We start from the raw sequence: 12,732 nt of genomic DNA, 5'->3' as shown, positions 1-12,732 counted from the left end.
CTTTGTATTATCTCCAACAAGAAGAGTAATTCATACCATATGCATTATGCAAAATTACTTAGCTTGGCGAATCATTCATAAGCGTGCAAATTACAGGAACTTGGAGAAAATTTTGTCAAAGATATTTTCGTCCGACAATGTTGATAATCACTGTGTCACAGCGTTCACTATAATATGTTTTTTAAAGTTTTGTTTGGTTGATGTATAGAATAAGACATAGACATAAAAATATAGATATTAAAAAATATTTATATATATATTGTGTTTAACAAAAATAATGAATAAGACACAAATATTTAAAAAAGACTAAATTATCCTTCATTTAAAAAAATTTGGAGAGATAAGAGGATAAAATTTGAAAATTTAAAAATAAATAAAAGTAAAAGAGTAAAAAATTAGTGTCTTATAAGTTGTGTCTTAATGTCTCACTAAATTGGAAGTACTTAAATTTAGTGTCTTCGTGTCTATCTGTATCCTTTTATATCCTTCTAAAATTTGTATCTCATCAAACTAAATAGCATATATGTGTCACCAAACACTAACCAAATGCTACCCAAGTTAACAACCTATTGAGATATTTAACAACTTGCATGCATTATATATGATAGAGAGTTCTACCTTGATCGGTTCCCTTAGAATACAAGAAAAATTAGTTACCTAATGCTCCAAAATAAATGATATATAGTCATGCATGCACTATTATTTACTGGTATGGGATTGAAAGGTCCTCTCATATTCATTCTTCGTGGTATTGTTTTGGACAAAAGAAAACGTAATTAGACCATAACCAACTTCACGAGATAATGGCAAAATACCACGACGGTTATGCCATCAAGGTGTGTGACCGTCAAATTTCGACAATAATACACTGTAATAGACACTAAATGCCGAAAAAACGAGTCTTACAGGACAAAGTTAAAAGGAAAAAACAACCATCAGTAAGTACACGAAAAAGGCTCTCATCACCTATACTCTACTGACTTTAACATCAGAGTGTCTTGCAGGTTGCCCTCTCAATCTAGTTCAGCGCGTGACGAAGTTGGGATCTCCAATCTCCACCTTTCCAATTCGTGAACTCGCTTCGAGCGCAAACATTTGGTGCCATCTGTGGAGATTCCACTTTGGCAGGAATCATGGCCGAACGACGAATTCACTCTACAATCAAGTTAAAAACCTGTTGAAAAGCCAACAACGAAAAGATGGACACGAGACTGACGTCACACTGAGTTGAGAGGAAGTCCCTCCCGGTTACGAGAATCAAGAACCCATTAACTCTAAAACATGCCATGCAAGAAATGCGACACAGAGTGCAGGAGTTAGAGCACTACCAACTAGAGCTTGAATGACGGTTGGTTGAGCATTCACTGTCTCGACAGTCTCATTCCCAAAGTTATCCAGCAAGGAAACGAGAACAACCCTAACTCGGAAACCCTGAACAAAAGAGGGACCACCGGCAGACTTCACTTTCACCCCCACATTGTAAAGATGAAAAAAGGTTACCCCGATGTCACGAAGATTCTCAAGCATGCGAAGAGTCACGATCTGCCCAGTCTAAAAGGAGGCAGACTCCACAGAAGAGTCTTACTCCTATAAAGCATAGAGAATTCCGAGAGCACATCATAATGGGACAAACCCCGTTTGCCTCCCATATTTTTCAAGTACGATTGCCAAAGCATTTTGACAAGCCTACAGACTTGAAATACGACGGCAAGACGGATCCTTAGGAGCATATTGATGCCTTTGAAGCTAGAATAAATTTAAAAGGAGTTAAAAAATGCGATCCGATGCAAAGCGTTTTTGATAACATTGTCGGGACCAGTTATATTGTGGTTTAATATACTACCTTCTGAGTCGATCTCTTCCTTTGTCGATATCAAAATCAAATTTTTAGTTCACTTCACTACTAAAAGGACCCAAACAAAACACCCAATTTTACTGTTAAAAATCGAATAAAGGGTATATGAGAGTATTCGAAACTATTTGAACCGATTCAATAAAATGTTCTTAGAGATAAATACGTGAACCCCAAAAATTGTATGTTTGTACTTAATTGTTAGGTTATTGAAAGGAGATTTTTGTAGACACTACGTAAAATTCACGAAAGAAATTTAAGCAAAACAGAGTGCCACTACAAGTTAAAGCCTCTCGGTTTAACCGTTTGTGAACTAAAGTCTGATGGACATAAATGATCCAATAATTTCAAATTGCCAGCAGCTCAAATTTTATGTTTCTGAACAAAATTTATCTTTATGCGAGTATCCCTTGTCAGCTTTATATGATAAATAGACATTAATTCTATCTCATCTATACTTTTCCTTCTTTCTTCTTCATCAATATTTTGATTTTTAGTTAACATTTGATTTTTAGTTGTTAACGGAAGGTACCAATTAAATAATTTGAGTAAATCTAAGAAATTTTAGATGAGATACTAGTCTCTTATAAATTTTTATTATTTAGTCCTTGAAAATTATTATCATAGGACATATTAATTTCTTTATAATTTTAAAGAGAATTAATTTATCTTATAGCAATATTTTTTAAAAATTTAAATATCTTATAATAAAATTTGTCAAAGATTTATTTGTTCCATACGTAATATTTAAAATTTGATTAAAAACAAAAGAGAAACTAATATATTCAATGAGAATAATTTGAGAACTTTTAGTAAATAAGAATATTTTAAAGAGATTCTAAATAAATATTAAAGCACAAATAAATATAAAAGCACAAATAGCAAACACCTATATGATAATTTCTCACTAAAGAATGAGACAAGTGAAAGGCAAAATTGTTAGAAAGCATCACATTTAATTTCCTTTTGCTATCGTATAAGCTAGCCTTGACATAACTTTGTTCCTCTTCTTCTTCAAGAATTTAAAGTAAGCATGTCTGTAGGCTGCAAAACGTTAAATTATAAGAAATTAAAAGATTACTAAATGCATTGAAAATATGAATGCATATAATAGAATGTCTAAAATTCAATTTTCAATTCTAATTTATAAGTAATATTTCTTAAAAAATAATGTGACATTATTAGTAAATATTATTTTTTTGGGAGTACTAGGGCAGCAACTTTTGTATTTTGTAATTATTAATTGCCCGTTAATAATGTTTTTAATGGTGTGAGATTACATCCAATGGTGGGAGATCACTCACTTTTCTTTTGATGATTAAGTGCTGGTCACAAATTACAAAGTTACTAACCCTCTAAACTTTCTCTTTTTTTTATCAATATTTGGTTATTAATAATTTATATCTATATTTATAGACGTTTTATACAAAAAAAGCATAATCATAAAAAAATATAATTTATACCTATATTTATCCTAACTTTATACACATAAAATTAATACAATTTATAAATATATTTTTCAAAATTTATACATATGAATTAATAAAATTTATTTATTAAAAATAATAACTAAAAATATTAAAAAATTATGTACCAAAAACATGTAGTCACCGTATACGAGCATAAATTTACTTCTTTCTTTTGTTTATTTTTTGCTTGAAAGAAATTAAGAAACCATTTTTTATCCTTGATAGAAAAATAATTCTTACATTAAAAAACAAAAAATTATGCAATTCAAACCTGAATATTGTTTCGCTAAGCCAACTTCAAATCTTTTAACCTCTCCATTATCACTTCTTCTAGCCACTGATGTCAACATAAACATTTCAATTATTGATAAAACAAGATTTGTATTGGAGGAAGAAATTGGGGAGCTTTAAATTAAAATAAAATAAAATAAACAATAAAATAAAGTAGGTAACGTATAAACCTTATCATATGGAGTATCACTATTGGTTGATAAATCATTAACAGCTCCAAAAGTGACGTTATCGCCAAACACTTTTAATAAAATTATTCTTTCAGAAAATAGCTCTTGAAATATTTCATCAGGTAAAAAAGGTATTAAATCCAGTGGATATAACTGAAAAAATTCAGTATCATACTCTGGAATATAGAAGTCACCACCATCTAGTAATGGATATTGATTATCTTCAAATAATTCTTCATGAATAAGTGGGATATTTAACTCAACTTCTTCTTCTTCTTCTTCTGATGGAAACATTTCACAAAATTCTTCGTATGACTTAGGAAGTAGTGGCAAATCATTGTCACTATCTTCTTGATTCTCCATGCGTTCCATTGTTAAGAAAAAAAAAAATATATATATATATATATATATATATATAGCAAACTATAAGTCACTTGATGTATTGTTAAAGAAAGAGGCAGAAAAAGAAAAGAAGTCAAGCAATTGTAAATTATAAATTTTCTTATGGTGTATGTGTATATATATAAAAGTTCTTTAAATTTAATTTTGTCGATCATGTAACAAAAGATAAAGATAAAGATATGATAAGATAGGCATAATAAATTAAACTAAAACGATGAAATCTTTTAGTTAGAATATAAATTCATTTTATTTTAAAATTGATTTATTAAATTATCTTGTATATACAATTCATATGACGAAATTAAAGTTTAAGGGTTCAAGTGGTTTTTGAAATAACTAATTATGACTTTCTACATTTATCAAATTAATTATTAAAATGTCAAATTTGCCCCAAAAACTTTCAAAATTAAACCATTGGAAAGGGTAGATCCACCCTTCCAACCGTGAGCAACACTAGCAAAAAAATTCATTAAAAAACAAACATGTTCATTTTCTTGGGTTGTAGCCAAAGATTCTTGATGTGGTTTTTCTTTGAAACACATTTTCTCAGCCACAAAGATCTTGATTTTCTTGATAACTTGAAGTATTGAAACTCTGCAATTGTGTGCTAGTTGGAATCTCTATAGATAAATTGTTGTGAGACAAATCTAACAAAGATAAACGGTTGATTTGTGTAAGACTAGAAGGAATTAAACCGAAAAATAGTTTCTTAACAAATCAAGAAATTCTAGTGGTACAAGATTACCAAATAAATGATTTTTCTGCATTCTAGTGTGGACATATTATTGATGGCTTGTATTCAGTTATATGAATTGTTGAAATTCAATACAAAACACAAGTCAAGATGGGTCAAAGAGGTAAGAGTAGATAATTTTTGAAAACATAAGATGAGAAGACACCACATCCAACTCAAAACCTTAAGATGTCAAGTTAATGGGTCTCTCATCTTTTAAACTCCTCACTCTTCCATACTTTCTTAGATGTGGGACTAATTTCAACACTCCTCACACTTGCAACACTAACAAGAAGATTAACAACGAAGATTCAAGTATGTTAAATGTGAAAGAGATCCAAACTGACTTGGAATTCATCCACCAAAATAACAATTGGACAGGTCAATATACCTCAAGCTGGTGAAGTTACCAAAGAATTCAAGACTAATTCATATTCGTTTGTCCCTTGAAGATCATTAATGTATTTAGTTTGTGTTAAATATAGCTGACCACTATTTGTTCTCAACACTTCAATTCCAAGAAAATATGCTTCTTTATTATCATCATGTCAATCTCAATTGAATCATTTCCTGTGATTACTATGTCATCAACATAGCATAGGATAAAAATAACAGATTTAACACCACACTTAATAAAGAGAGACATGTCAGATTTGGAACTTTGAAACCCACAAGATTGAATAGTAGTGCTCAATTTGAGAAATCACTCTCTTGGGACTCGGTTAAGTGCATAAAGAGACTTGTTCAACCTGCAAACTTGAGTGTTTGAGTTAGATTCAAATCCAATAGGCTGTGTCATAAAGATAGTCTCATTAAGAAAAGTATTGTTAAAGTCAAATTGCTTTACCACCCAATATCTGGAGAGAGCAATGCTAAGTATTAACCTCACAATAGTTGGCCTAATCACAGGACTAAATACCTGATCAAAATCAAAACCTGCACTTTGATAAAAGCCTTGTACCACCAATCTTGCTTTGAATTTCTTGATAGCAAACACCCACTTATAACCTATAATTTTAGCATCTTCTGGTGATTGCACCAATGTCCAAGGGTGAAGGGAGAGTTGTGTTTCAATGCTAGAATTTGGAATAGGATTTGGAGACACTGAGCTGGATGTGGCTTCAAAAGCTATGTCAGTAGTATTAGACTTAGGCCAATTTGGGTAAATAACTTAAATAAGTTCTTTTGGAAGAAGAGCTTAAAGCATAATAGCTTTTATTAATAGCAGCTTATAAATAAGTTATTTTGTATTTGTATTTTTAATTGTAAAAGTACTTATTTTGAAATGGTAGCGTTTGGATAAATAACTCAAAAAATAATTTTTTTTACAAAAGAGGATGAATATTAAAATAACTATGATAACAAATACTTTTTAATATTAAATGTTGATTTTACCTAACCTAATCACTAATATTGTGTATGATATGGTAAGTGAAAATAAAAAATAACTATAAAATGTGTGTCAATGTATATTATGTTGATGTTTTTTATTTTACTCTTATTAGAACTCCCTTCTCTTTTATTGAGGTCAAGAACTTGCTATAATTAACTATGAAAATAATAGCAAACTATAAAATCACTTGTGATAAAAAAATAAAATTAAAACTGAAATTTCATATCACAGCTAAATACAAATTTAATAATAAAAAATAGAGTGATAAAATGATAAAAAAAATACTTAGAAGGAATATATGCAGTCAGATGTAATATTGTCTGAAAATAAAAATGGTGGTAGAGAATCAATACTAGCTTCCATCAAATGAATCATTATGTGAAAATGGTGAGGTTTGGAAAATTACATGAGAATGATGATAGAATGATGGTAGAAGGTCAGTGCAGACCTTGAGTGAAAATGGTGGTGAAGGGTCAGTACTTTTCACAGAGTCAAAAAGAAAAGTAGATTTTTTGTTTTGAAATTATTTTTTTTAAGGAAGTGGTAGAATGACTTATAGAAAAGTAGAGAAATTATATATTTCTACTTCAAAAAGTTATAAATTAACTTTTCAAAAAGTTAGAAGTTTTTTTTTTAAATTGTGCCAAAATGCAGATTGTGACTTTTCATAATCCAAAAGTAAAAAAAAAAAAAAGGTAGCTTATGCTACTTCCCAAACGGGCTTTTAGTTTGATAAAGCTTTTACTTTTTTAAGGTAGCTTATAAAAGTTAACTTTTAAAAAGTTGTAGCATTTATATTTGGTAAATCAAATTAAAAATAGCTTTTAATAAATACAAGCAACATCAATTACTACGTTTGGTAAAATAGCTTTTAAAATTTAAAAATACTATAATAGACATAAATGTGAGTATTAAATTTGAAAATTAGTTAACATATGAAGTTATATTAGATTTTTAAATTTTGAAAAGTATAAGTTAACTATAAAAAGCTTTATCTTAGGTACTTTTAAAAGTATCCCAATCTTTTAAAAATTACAAGCACAAGTACCATGATCTTTTTAATTTACCAAAGACAAAATAAGGAGCTTGAACTTTTAAAAAGTACAAACACCTCTTCGAAAAGCTTTACCAAGCCAAACCTTAGTATTAGAATGAAGGTCTGAGTTAGTGTGATTGGTACAAGAGGGATTTATCTCCCACTTTCTTCTGCTTTATTTATCTCCATCAAACCTGATTGATATACAATTAAGGCTGAGTTTGGTAAAACTTTTTGAAGAGGTGTTTGTGCTTTTAAAAAGCACAAGTACCTCATTTTTCGTTTGGTAAATTAAAAAACCTAAGTGCTTGTGCTTGCGGCTTTTTAAAGTTAGGAGTGCTTTTGAAAGCACCTAAGAAGAAGCTTTTCAAATTTGGCTTATCAAAATTTAAAAAAAATCTAATCTTTATCTTTATAGTAATACAAATGGGGAGCTCATTTGCTGACGTGGCGCTCATACGTTGAGTTTGGGAGTTTATTTGCTTACGTGTCGTTACTAGAAATTTTTAGATTTATATTTATAAATTATAAATTATTATTTACTCAGGTTGTTATTTTCAAATTTTAAGTTTGAGTTGTTTTACTTAGGTTGTTATTTTTAAAATTTTAAATTGTTTTATTTGTTTGGATTATTTTACTTATGTTGTTATTTTTTAAATTTTAAATTATTTTATTTAAGTTGTTATTTTTTAAATTTTATTTAGATGGTTCTTTTTTATCTTTTAACACTATTTTTTAAAAATCTGTTAATTCTTTTTAGCATAATTTTTTAAAATTTTATTGATTTTTTTTAAATTGTAGCTATATAAATTCTTTTAAAGAAATTTAGAGTTTTAAAAAAATTTACGTTAACTATTCTTCGGTTGTTACATACTAATATTACAATAAATAAATATTTACGTTAGTTTAGAATTTTTAAATTATTATTTATTTAAGTTGTTATTTTTAAATTTTAAATTTGGGTTGTTTAACTTAGTTTGTTGTTTTTTAAATTTTAAATTAAAGTCAACCAAATTTTAAAAAATTTAGTTATGATACAACTATAAAAGGATAAGTTACGAGAGATGTAAAGCACCACAATTTAAAGTACATCAATCCCTTTCTTTACATATATCCAAAATCTCCCTACTTATTCCAATGGCTGATATTCACAAAATTGCTAACATCAATCCTACAATCTACAATTTGTGTGTACGTATACGAGTGATATGGTTATGGACACTATCAAGTTACGAAAATTCTCCATTGCCATACTCAATTGAGATGGTTTGACTCAATGAAGACGCGAGTTTTCTACTAATATCCTTTTATTCATGACGCCAAGGTTATTTATTTATTTATTTAAATTAAAGTCTATGTACATTGGATTAGATATTAAATAAGTCTATATTTAACTTTTTCTTATGTTATTTTCTTTTTTAAGCAGGTATCGAATAAAGCTTGGTGTCATTGATGATTCTGACTGTGCATGTTATGTAGTCTTTGACAATGAGGCAAAACAAGTTTTGGAAGAGAGCTGTGTAGAGATACTTGATCCACTCCTATTGGTAAGATCTAACCAATATTTATTTCTAAAAGCATTAGTGAAGATATTTTTATTGGTACTTTTTATATTATTTATTATTAATATATTACGTAATATCCTGTAGAAAGGAGATCTATCAGATACACCTACACTTTTACTCAACCTAATTGATAAGATCTTTCTCTTCATCATTGAAGTTCAAATATATGATATTTCATATTTTTCACCTTCTTATAAAGTTAAGAAGATGACTAATAATGTGGATCTCATAAATAAATTCAAAGAGACTCACCCTATTCAAATTGTGAGTATATATAAGTGTACTTCTATTAAAAATTAATTTATTTTTTGCTTTCTTGGTCATTAGTAGTATCTAATTTATAAATAATAATTAATTATAATTTTAGGATGTTGACTACACCGGTGCTTTGTTTCTAATTTCAAAGACATCCTTAATCATTGAAGGGGAGAAAGTAGAAGGTACTAAGGTATTTGTTCAAAAAATATTTTTTTTGTTTGTTCTCTCAAAATTAGATCTTAATTTTATTCAAAAATATTAGTGAGATAAAATCAAAGGTTAGAAAGAAGTCTTTAATTTAACGTGGTTTTTTGTACAGAATTTGTTGCTTGAATTCTCCATTGAAGTTGCGGCCAATGATGAATCTGAATTGTTGGAAAGTGTTATTACACCAACTAAGTGACTATCCTCGGAGTCGGAAGATTCGAAGGTGGAAGGAGATACCTCAACTTGCAAGAAGATCAAGATTGAGAAAGAAACTTGAGAATTTGGATGCACATGTTTTGGAATCTCTTTTAGAGTCTATCTAATAGAATAATGCCAAACATATGTTTGTTTTGGTGAAACATTGTCTTTTATTGAGTTATTATTTTTTTTTTTGTTCTTTTCGATTTTTATGTTTGGAATTTAGAATTTTTTTAAATATAAATAGAAGTTATTTAGTTATTACTTGTGATTTTATTTTTAATTTGATTCTCACCGTTAATATTCTGATAATTTTTAATTTAATATTTAATGTCATAAAGTTATAAATTTTTTCTTTGAATTAGTGTTGATACAATTAAGTTAGTTATTAATTTTTAATGTGTATTTATTTAAAAAAATCTAATTATAATTTTTAGTTAAAGTATTATGTTTATAATTTTAAATTTAAATTCAAATATACTTTTTTTTTTGAATTTTTACGTAAGCAATTGGGTTTGAGAATATTTTTTAAAAATTTATATAATTTATAAGTTACTATATTAATTACAAAGAATTATAATAAAATAAATAGAATTATCAATCTTATTAAAATGTGAAATTATTTATACTATTTAAAAAAAATGTAATACTGTTTAAATTTTAGAAAAAGTATAATAAAGTTAATATTGTTTATGATGAAACTAAAAAAATTATTTTTAAATTAACAAATTTCTATATTCCTAATGGATAACGGATGTTTGATTAGAAAATTTTATTTAAAAATTTAAAATTTATACTAGCTATAAATTGTTTTACTTGTCACATTTATAAATTGTTATTATTATCTTTCTAGATTGTCTCTCCACAGTAGAAATACTTTCATCTTTTTTTCTCTTTTTAAGTATTTTTTCTAAATTTACGTAATTTATAAGGTTATTAATTTTTAGATTGTATTTAATTTTATTTATTTTTATCGATAAATAATAGGATTGATACTATTTATGACGAAACTAATAAAAATTATTTTTAAATTAACAAATTCCTATATTCTTAATGAATAACAAACGTTTAATTAAAAAAAGTTTATTTAAAAATTTTAAATTTACACTAGCTAATTAAAAAATTCTATTTAAAATTTTGAAATTTAAAACTCTAATACTAATTCCTAATTAAGTGGCTTCTTAGCCATTTTGATTTTTAAATTTAAATTTTTTTTATTTGTCACATTTATAATTTTTTTTCTATTTACTTCGTTTACATTGTTATTTTTTAGATTATAACAATAGAGGTACTTTTATCTTTTTCTCTCCTTTTACTTATAAGTTGTTCATTTTCAATCTCTTTAACTATAAGTTGAATTTATTGATCGTGAGATTAAAGTTATATTTATTTGAAAAAAGATACTTTTATAAAAAAATATATATTATTTTTTGTAAAATATGTTTACGTAACTAAATAAACGAGAATAAAAAAGAAATTAAAGCAGCCATCGAAAATAAAATCTGTGCAATTTTACATAGACATAAGAAGGCATTAATTTCATATTCTATTTGGTAAGTTAGACATGAGAAAAAATTGTATTATATGATCTCATCTTTTTAATCTATAAATTGCATTCTTTGGTAATCTTTTATAAATATTATTTTTATACTTAACATGGTGAAAGAAAGGTATATTTTTATATAAATTATTTGTTGCAGATATAACTAAAACAATTTATTATCTTGGTGATTATTAGATGTGATAGATATTGATGACCCAGAATTTTTTGTCGGCATTGCGACGCCATGATATGGTATGAGGAGAGATCAGAGAAGTCCAAAACAGGATCCAATTTTGAGTTCTCAATATGTTGTATGCGAGGAAAGGTACAACTGCCGTTTTGAAGCACTTGATCGGACGCTCAGGAATCTTATGTCAGTTACCGATCAACATAAGACACATAAACCATTTGGTGGTAAGATTGTTGTTCTAGGAAGTGATTTCAGACAGGTACTTCCGGTGATTCCGAAAGGAAGTAGACACGATATATTAGCATCCGCTATTAACTCATCCCAGTTTTGGTCATTTTGTAAGGTTCTGAAACTGCATACGAATATGAGGCTTCTAATGTCTTCTTTGGATCAAGATGAAGGTGAAATGAAGATATTTGCTAATTAGATACTTGATGTTGGAAATGGAAATATTATCTCTGTTGTTGGTGATGAATCAGAAGTTAAAATTTCAGATGATCTATTGATTACAATTACTGATGATCCTCTCTCTCATTTGGTAGACTTTGCATATCCAAATTTGTTGCAAAACATGTCAGATTACATATATTTTCAGAGTAGAGCAATTCTTGCACCCACACTTAAGAGTGTCGAGAAGGTAAACGATTTTGTCTTGACAATCTTTTCAGGGATGGAAAAGGAGTATTTGAGCTCTGACACAACATGTCAAGCTGATGAGAATGAAGATGTAAAACAAGAGTGGTTCACATCAGAGTTTCTAAATGACATCAAATGTTCGGGACTACTCAATCACAAGTTGACTTTGAAGCCAGGAGTCGCTGTAATGCTACTGCGAAACATAGACCAGACTTCAGGTTTATGCAACGGGACAAGATTAATAGTTAACAAACTTGGCAGCAACGTAATTGGAGCGACGGTAGTGAGCGGTAGAAATATTGGAGATAAAGTGTACATTTCAAGAATGAACTTGATCCCTTCAGATTCAGGATTGCCATTTAAGTTCCAACGGAGACAATTTTCATTAACAGTATGCTTTGCAATGACCATTAACATGAGTCAGGATCAATCATTATCACATGTACGGCTTTATTTGCCAAAATCAATGTTCATCTATGGACAACTTTATGTTGCTTTGTCAAGAGTTAAGAGTCGCAGTGGTCTCAGGGTTTTAATTCTAAACGAAGACGGCAATCTAAAGTCATCAACAACAAATGTCGTGTTCAAAGAGGTTTTTAATAATATTTAGGTAAGAATAATATTATTTTCATTTTAATAGCATGTTATGATTTACACTTTTGTACAAATCTTTACTATAGATATAACTAATTTATCTATAACTCTTTTTTCAAATTTGAAATGAAATGTGTAACAAGGAGCACAACATCCAATGATTTTCTAATGAAGTTAGTAAGATATTAGGTTGTT

Source organism: Arachis hypogaea, chromosome 9 (genome assembly GCF_003086295.3).
Source record: "Arachis hypogaea cultivar Tifrunner chromosome 9, arahy.Tifrunner.gnm2.J5K5, whole genome shotgun sequence".
Taxonomy (NCBI): Eukaryota; Viridiplantae; Streptophyta; class Magnoliopsida; order Fabales; family Fabaceae; genus Arachis; species Arachis hypogaea.
This window is presented reverse-complemented; position numbering follows the sequence as displayed.